Here is a 9764-nt window from a genome sequence, read left to right as displayed (position 1 = left end):
ACTACGTGAAAGAGATGGGTGGACCACCTCTCTATGTCGGTTCCCCACCTGGCTTTGTTCCACTTCGGTCTTATTTCGGGAAGGATGATTATCCCACTCCTCAAGATTCCCACTACCACCGTTTGGATTCGAGAGATCTTATCGTGGCAAGTTCTGTTGAACTAGTGGAACAAGATGTTACAGGAGCGCTGCATTTTGCTGAATCAACTGGTTCATACCCCGATTCAGAGTTTGGACCTATAGTTCCAACATTGCAAGCCGTTACTAGTTGTTTAGGACGTCTAGGTGTTCACCCGACCCTTCCCCTTGACCAGATCCCTACAAAGATGTTCCTTTGGTAACCATACCAGACCGCAAATACATATACCCAACTGAACAATATTTAAGGAAATCGTATTTCCCACAAACAGCGCTAGCTATTGGGGTTGAAATTCATTATGGCCTGGTATGACACTATTTAAAACCGCTAAGTCAAACACCGGTGTGGTGCCGACTGTAAACCCTCTGACGATCAAGTTAGTGGGGTTTCTAGAGAAGAATTTTTTATCGTAATAGTTCAAGTAGGATTTCTTTGTGTATACCTTATTCCAGAGTCGTCTCATATTTATGGTCTCTTGTTGATATAGTCGGTTGAGTTTATTAAAGATTGGATTTACCTTTAATAACAACTTCCCTTATCCTTGTTAATGGAATATCATCGTTCTTATCATAGACTCTGTCATCGTTCAAAAGTTGAAGAGGTCTAGCGGCTGGTCAACACTTAGTTGCCTCTATCGTTAGGTCAAAGTAGGTTTATTTTTCCCTATCAATTTTTATTTTTAATTATTGTTTTTCTGAAAGGTTTTAAAATTTTATTTAATAACAACTAAAAAAATAATCTCAAACTTAGCAATATTTATTGACTCATTTTAGAGAGAGAGTAGTGAAGATGATGGTTTAAAAACAAAATTTTCTTAAAAATTTTGATGTTTACGTAGCTAGAATCTAACTCCGACTCTAATGTATCACAAGATTGCAAAGAGGGAGGACTTGGTTTGTTTTACTACACTAAAGTTCAATTAACTTAAAATGCAAGTAAATTAAACTACGTGAGCTAAGGGTTTAAGAGATGAGAAAAGAGGCTTAGGGTGTTAAACTCACCACCAAACTCATTCACCAAACCACATGTTTTCAACTACTTGGGGAAAACATTCTTGTAATCTAGATGTAACTACCAATTGAAATATTAAGCATGAACCATTAAATTCAATTATGAATTGTCTACCTAACTATAACGACTCGAACCCGTGGGTCCCAGCTATTAAATGGGTCCTTACCCGAACCCTAGGTTACCTAGGTCAATACCATCAATGCAAGGGTCAATACATCATTCTTAAGTCTTAGATATATCCCAAGAAGACTTTAACCAAACTCCCAAGGCTCAAGATCAAATACACCAAAGGAAGGAACAAAGTGCACCAACCAGTTGCATTTCGGTAGGTCGAAATGGAGCTTCGGCCGGCCGAAATGACCCCATGTACCAGTCGAGCGAAGTAGTCATTTCAGTCGGCCCATTATGACCCCTAACAGTAGTTGAGGCTACTGGAATGTTTGGCGGACCAAAGTGCCCATTTCGGTCGGCCGAAATGGCCCTGCGAGCTACAAAATTTGCACTGAACTACTATAAACCTGAAAATGTTCAAAAGCCTACTATAGAACTTAAAAACTAACTCATTCCTTCCAAACACTTCTGAAATCATTGATTACAACCTCTCAACATTTAACCACAATATGACACAGGATTCTTTACATGAATTAGCAACCATAGCCAAAATACTTGAAGTAATAACAATTTACAGCCCATAAAGCAAAAAAAAAAATCAAACTCACACAAAAGAGTCATGGTTTACAACTTGAATATATGAGATATAAAATTTACAATGATAACATGGTCCATGACTTTATACAAGAGTTTACAAAATACAAGTTCCAATCCAGTCAAAAGTGGTAGAGGGTCGTCGTCCGCCATTTCCTTTCCCGAACCTGAAAAATGTTAAATAATGGGACGAGCTAAAGCTCAATAGGAGGTGCCTAAGACACACCTCTTATGACCCCGTGAATCCACATATAGAATAGAAATCAAGAGAACGGGATCATACTATAACGAGGATATAATCCATAACCACAACGTCAAATATAACCACAATTGTCATCAACATCACTAATATACCATGTATGCCAATGAAGTGCAATGCCATGCCCATGTCACTCCCCTTATCCAAAACATCACCGTTTTAACTTCCAAACTGTTAGTGTAAGCTGACCCAAGGCACCTCCAAGGCGTCACGAAAAGAGAATTGGCTAACTACCCACGACCACAAGGCCCCACCAAGGCGTCGCATCTAGCCGAGTTAACTCAACCACAATCCCTTCTAGACTATACTAACATCGCAAACCATTAGGCGCCTCCTAGGCGTCCGGTTTTCACAAATTCTTTTCAAAAACAATTTTCTCGAAACGATTTCATTTGCTTCAAAAACACTTTTCCCTTTCTTTTTCTTTCCCAATGGATGCATGAATGCTTCATGCTTCTAAACACAATTCAACTATTGAATTTCACACATGGCTTTCCATAATAAATTTTAAAATGCGTAATTAATGCTTTCATTCCACATTGATTTAACATAGTAAACATACAAGGCACAAATTCTATTCCACATTGGCATGCTTAAACACAAAACATCAACTAACACATAATCACATTTCTCATATATAACATTTAAGCATGCTTTCTCCTCAAATAACAATTAACACATAACCACATATCACTTGTTTAACAATTAAATCACCTTTGCAAAAATCCACAAAATTTAGGCATGCTTTACAACAATTAATGAGAGATAATTCACTAAAATCCAAGAAAATGTGAATTAGAAACCCCTACCTCCATGAATTGCAAAAAGCCCCAATTCCCAAGCCTTAAACTCGAAATTCCTAGGGTGCACCAAAGAAGAAATTGCTTACACCCACTTATAGATCTTTATAAGCCCTTCATTTTGCCGCAAAACGGCATTGAAAAACTCTAAAAGGTTGAGAAGTAATCAAACCTTCAAAGCTTGAGAAAAGAGAAAGAGAAAAGAAAAAAAAAAAAAAAAAAAAAGAAAGGGAAAGAGAGGGCTGCTGGGAGAGATGATGCGCACAAGTGTGTACCACTTAAAATACCACTATAATAATAGCACATTCATCATTGTAGAGTAATGCTATAGTAGGGGGTTGTTGAACCACAAGGATTGCTAGTTTATGTCAAACAGAATTATAAAATTGCTTCCTAATTTACTAATAGAGATGATAATTCGATTGGTTTGTCACTTAACATACGAATTTAAATTTCATAAAACAGTAAATAATGTGATTAGAATGGATTGAACTTATAAAGAGAATGCTAGGGAATTGGCTTCATAAAACTACCACAACATCGTCAAGAAGATCATACATTTCAGGACTAAGCATAACCCATCTTTGGGTAGCATGGTTCATCCACCTAAACTAGGTTGTGGTATGAACCATCTTCTCTAGGCATGGCCTATCAAGGTCCTTCATTGGTATGTTGCAGCATATGAAATCAATTAAATATCATAGATTATCTTCAGTTGGTATGGACCATCTACCTAACAACATTAATCTAAAGGTGTAGCATGGTCCATTTTCCTTAAGCATAACCTATATAAATGCTCAATTACATGCCCATATAACCATTCCATAAATTCTTTCCATTGTCACTATAGGAAATCAAGTGTATAATTGTGTCAATGTGATTTCTAAGATAAGATAAACAAATCAACACAATTATATATTCAAATGATAATCAAATACATCAATTCAATGTAAACACTTCTAATTTATGAAACTGAATATATACAATTAAGAATCCCCAAATTGAAATATAATCTAACACATGTTTACTTGGTCTAGGTTACATCAACTCCCTAGAAAGGGAATTAACTTCTCATGGATATGGCAGCAACCTCCAGGATTGAAGAAGAGAAGAAAATCCCTTCTCTCACCATTGTTGCAAAGCTTAGCATAAGAACCCTAAGATAATCCTCTCCCTCACAGTATCTTTTCAAAAACCAAAACTAACTCTCTTTGTTCAAGCCTTTCCCCTTCTTTTATCCTTACGTGAGTTTCAAAATACAATAACTCGTTCAAAATTTGAATTTCCACTCAAGATAGAACAAAATCGGACTTAATTAAAATAGGGGCCCATGGTCTTGCGTCCGGATGCGAAGACTAGCGTTCAAATGCGAGGCCCTGTTGGTTTGGCGTCAGGACGCAAGGTACTGAAAGGTGGCGTCCGGACGCCAGTTCTTGCGTCCGGATGTGAGGCATGCTACTTTGGCTTCTTCTTCTTTCTTTGGCTTTGGTTGCATCCATTGCCTCTTCAGGTCATTTTTCCTTGATAACCATTTGATATGTAGGCCCGATATGACATGTGCTCCAAAAACCCTTAAAACCTTATTCTTATTCCTTTTTAGCAATAAGACCGTAAAAATACAAAAACATAAAAATGTAGTTAATCTATATACACAGATCAAATAATGGGCTTAACTAATGCAATTAAGAGCGCTTAAATATGTAATATTTGACGCTTATCAAACTCCTAAACTTATATTTTGCTAGTCCCTTAGCAAAACAAAATTGAAACATAAATTTCTCCTCTTTCGTAGGAGTGATGATTACATTTAGCATATGCAACAAGCCTTTTAAACTCCTAAGCATCCCTAGAGGACGAGAGAAGTCTCGTGAGGGTTTACCAGAAATGATACCCACAAACACTAAGCACAAGGCTCATTCTAGTATATATTGAAGCATATGAGTTTGGGGAAAAACTCTATCACGAAGACCACAACAAGTATGCACACAAAGATATCTCAAAACAGTATTCAATTCACAGCATTCATGTGTCAATAGACTAGTACACATACATGATCTTCAACATCTCATTTATAATAGAATTTCATCTCAAGTTCCTTAGAAATGAACCAAAATTTCATTTTCTTTTAAAATGCACTTTTAACCATTTTATGTCTCGTTCAATGTCTTGCACATCCTTAATCTATCTTTTAAAATTATAATCTAAGGCATGTACTTATTTGAACACATTTTTTTTTTTTTTTTTTGCGTAACCATGTGCTCAAAGTTCCTTAAGCTTTCTAACCACCCCATCTAACAAGCGTTGAGCCAACGACTCCCAAACCAGATGGTCTTAAGGCATTAAGTGTAAAGACACTCCTAAGGGCGTAATGACTTGGAATGGTTAGGCTATGAACTCAAACTAATCATACATCTTACATTCTTTCCTTGTCTTCCTTTTTAATCAGTTGACATGCTGAAATAATGCAGTTTTATTCATTCAATTTTTTTTTTTTTATGCCAAGGATTATTTCATTCATCCGACTTACTAATTTAGGGAGCCAATTACATAAAACAATCTCCGGTGTGCTCAATGTGCATTGTGAAGTCATTTAGAGATGAAAGACTCCAAAATAAAACATTTAAATCATGCAATGGACCTTTTCCATTTGAACAATCATGCTAGCAACTTTCAATCATTCCTTGATATCCTATATTACCATACAAATTGTATTAATCACATAGACTCTCCCCCCCCCCCCCCCCCCCCAAACTTAGTTCCAAGAATACCAAAAATTAATTGCCTTACAATATTTTTATTTTTATTTTTATTTTTTTTTTAACAAATCAACAAAATTAATCAACTATATGTACACAATTCAACCATATTTAACAATGACAATACGCCTGTAAATAGCAATAAATAGCAACTCTCAACACCCCCAAACTTATATTATACATTGTCCTCAATGTATGAAAACAAGTATATAAAAATTTAATCAGGCAAGGAAGTGTAAAAAGGAGAGGAACTACTGAGTGCGAGATATGAACTTCAGTGCAACCATTCTTATTCAGAAAGCTAAACTTCTCTCCCCCAAACTTGGACCGTATAATATATTCACAAAAACTGGGTACCAAGTATAAAAGTGTAGACATATATAAAGATATAAATATGAAGTAATATGTCATGCTTTATTCATAACCAGGAAACAAATCAAAATTGTGCACATCAAAAAGTGCACCCACAATTTGTGACAATCCGGATTTTTAAGATTTTAAATAATATTTATTCTATGATTTTTAGTTGGCAAAATTGATTATTTAATTTTATTTTGAAGATTTACCCACTTAAATGTAATATACATAAATTAGGTGCACCTGATGGCATAAATTGGAAGCTTCCGAAAATTAGTGGGAGGAGAAATGAGATTGTATTTGGTTTGTGCATTTGAGTATATATATATATATATATATATATATATATATATATATATGGTGTATCAGTTTGTGGAATAGAGAGAGAAAGAATTATGAAGCTGTAACAGTTGGCGCGGGTCCCACTTGATCGGTGAGTAATGGGGTTGATTAGTTATATATATATATATATATATATATATATATATGTTGTCTGTTGAAAAAAAAAAGGAGGGCAGGTGGGTTGCCGAATTGATGATGAGAAGATAAGAGAAAACAATCTAAAAATAAAGAGAAAGGAAAAAGGGAAATTTTAATGTTATTGGCGGGGCGCACTCTAAGGGATTGTTTTGACTCCACGTAGGCTATATCTAATATGTTTGGGATGAGTTGTATCATGTAATCTGTTGAATAAGGAAGCAAAAAGGTGGACGGCTGGTAGAAAAGAAAGAAAAAAAGAATATAAGGAGGCGAGACCAAGTTGGACATTTTTGGTTCAAATGAAATGATGTTGTCTGATGGGCGCGTGGGGTGAGCAGTGCTAATATTTGTATTGTGTCAATGGAAGTGTCTATAAATTGTGTAAGTGTGCTTTGAGTTTGTATGAGTAAACATGAAAAATATTTGAGATTTAAAGTGAGAGGAGGCCGAGAATTCACAGAGATGGACTTGGAGACTTCATGTTCCAGTGATTTATTCTTTTACAGTGTAGGGTTCTTCATACCTTGAATTAGATGATTTTGTTTTAAATATTTTATTAACTGTTATTTTGTTAAAATTGCATATATGTATTTTGTTTAAATATATATGTATTTTTTTGTGAAGTTAATTTTGTATGAAATTTCTTGAAATCCTTGTTATGGTTTTTCCTACTGGGAATTCTCTTGTCTTACTCCCCTACAGTTTCAGGTACCAAGGATGAACTTGGATTGCTAGTTGCGAATTTAGGTGAAAGAGTTGGCGTTGAGGAATTAATTTATTTATTTAGAGATTTTTTTTTTTTTTGTATTTTATTTAAGGAATTGATGTTGTATCAATAAAATGATTTTTCGTTTGAGATCTTGGGAGTGTAATACTGATGTATTTTGATTTGAATAAATCAAAGATTTTATTTAGAAAATTCGGGGCATGACAGAATAGTATCAGAGCCTGTACCCAGTCGGAAGTATGAGTGTGGTGATGATGTATTTGACGGGTGTGAGTAGGTGAGTGTTTAGTTCTGACTAGCTACCACTCATAGCGGGGTGTGTGTGGGCAGATGTCATTCATTGGCTGCTACTGGGATGATTTCTGTTTGTGATTGGGCATGTGTCCTGGGTTCACTATTGGTTTTCTTGTCTATTTTTTTGCGGCGGGTGACAACATTGCTACCACAATGGTTACATAGTGTGTGGGTGGGTAACTAACACTATCAGCTACCACAACGTTTCACATATCACGGTATTTCACATCGTCTGGGGTAAGGATTTTTGAATTGTGTTTTGCCACTTTTGATGTTTTCGGGTATGGGAAAATCGTTGGATCTGAATTTCGGGACGAAATTATTTTTAAGTGGTGAAGAATGTGACTACTCAGATTTTTAAGATTTTAAATTATATTTATTCTATGATTTTTAGTTGACAAAATTGATTATTTAATTTTATTTTGGAGATTTACCCACTTAAATGTTAATGGGTTTTGATTTTGAATTTTTGTATATATAATATACATAAATTGGGTGCATCTGATGGCACAAATTGGAAGCTTCCGAAAATTAGTGGGAGAGAGAAATGAGATTGTATTTAGTTTATGCATTTGAATATATATATATTTATATGGTGTATCAGTTTGTGGGATAAAGAGAGAAAGAATTATGAAGTTCTAATAGTTGGCGCGGGTCCCGCTTGATTGGTGAGTAATGGGGTTGATTAGTTATATATATATATATATATATATATATATATATAATTTGATGGGGAAGCTTGGTGCTTGCTGAAGTTGAAGGAAAAATGAAATGAAATGTGTACGCGAGGCCCACAAGGAATGATAATTAAGGACTTTTGGTTTTGTGCATATAGAATATATATATATATATATATATGTATGTATATGTTGTCTATTGAAAAAAAAAGAGGGCAGGGGAGCTGCCGAATTGATGATGAGAAGAGAAGAGAAAGCAATCTAAAAATAAAGAGAAAGGAAAAAGGGAAATTTTAATGTTATTGGCGGGGCCCACACTAGGGGATTGATTTTACTTCACATGGGCTATATCTGATATGTTTGGGATGAGTTGTATTGTGTAATCTATTTAATAAGCAAGCAAAAAGGTGGGTGGCTGGTAGAAAAGAAAGAAAGAAGGAAAAGTAAGATAAGGTGGTGGGGCCAAGTTGGACATTTTTGGTTCAAATGTAATGATGTTGTCTGATGGGCGCGTGGGGTGAGTAGTGCTGATATTTGTATTGTGTCGGTGGAGGTGTCTATAAATTGTGTAAGTGTGCTTTGAGTTTGTATGAGCAAACACGAGAAATATTAGAGATTTAAAGTGAGAGGAGGCCGAGAGTTCACAAACATGGACTTGGAGACTTCATGTTCCAGTGATTTATTCTTTTACAATGTAGGATTTCTCATACCTTGAATGGCCTGGATGATTTTGTTTTAAATATTTTATTAATTATTATTTTGTTAAAATTGCATATATATATTTTGCTTAAATATATATGTATATTTTTGTGAAGTTAATTTTGTATGAAACTTCTTGAAATCCTTGTTATGATTTTTCCTACTGGGACTTCTCCCGTCTCACCCCCTACAGTTTTAGGTACCAAGGATGAACTTGGATTGCTAGTTGCGGGTTTAGGTGGAAGAGTCGGCGTTGAGGAATTAATTTATTTATTTAGAGATTTTCTTTGTATTTTATATAAGGAATTGATGTTGTATCAATAAAATGATTTTTCTTTTGAGATCCTGGGAGTGTAATACAGATGTATTTTGATTTGAATAAATAGAGGATTTTATTTAGAAAATTCGGGGCGTGACACAATTGTTATGCCAAACATGGCCTATAAAATTATTTAAAACACACAAAGCAGAAATAAGTTGCATGAACTAAATAAAACTAAAGATAAAATCAGTTCGCCCTACAAAATAGAGGGTGAAGTGTCAGCTCCTCCAGGAGCATGATCATTCAGTAATTGCACCAGTGCGAGCAAGAAGTTACTCCTTCCAATCTTTGAAATTGTAAACCTTCTTTGAAGTTTCTCGTTTCTCATTACATGGAATCACAAACCCTTGGTCCTTAATTATCTTCATGATTAGATAAGGAAATGGAAATGACCAAGTCAAGGAGCTTTCCTTTTTGCGAACAGTCAATTTGTTATAGACCTTTAAAATTTGATTCATAATCAAAGTTGGAACAGAAATCCAAAAGTCATTTTTCGCTGAAAAGAGAGAATCCAAGCAAACACTGTTATGTGTTGTAG

The 9764-nt window shown here is 35.1% G+C and overlaps 1 long non-coding RNA gene across 1 annotated transcript; it reads left to right on the top strand.

Moving 5' to 3' along the window:
- The first annotated feature begins 6748 nt into the window (after nt 1-6748).
- On the top strand, nt 6749-7363 carry LOC132288224 (uncharacterized). Its single transcript, XR_009473577.1, has 2 exons — nt 6749-7014; nt 7210-7363. It is a non-coding gene; the product is annotated as an uncharacterized LOC132288224 (long non-coding RNA).
- The last annotated feature ends 2401 nt before the right edge of the window (nt 7364-9764 follow it).

Source organism: Cornus florida, unplaced genomic scaffold (assembly GCF_030987335.1).
Source record: "Cornus florida cultivar Cherokee Brave unplaced genomic scaffold, ASM3098733v1 CherokeeBrave_3.0.0_Hap2_Chr02, whole genome shotgun sequence".
NCBI lineage: Eukaryota > Viridiplantae > Streptophyta > Magnoliopsida > Cornales > Cornaceae > Cornus > Cornus florida.
This window is presented reverse-complemented; position numbering and strand designations above follow the sequence as displayed.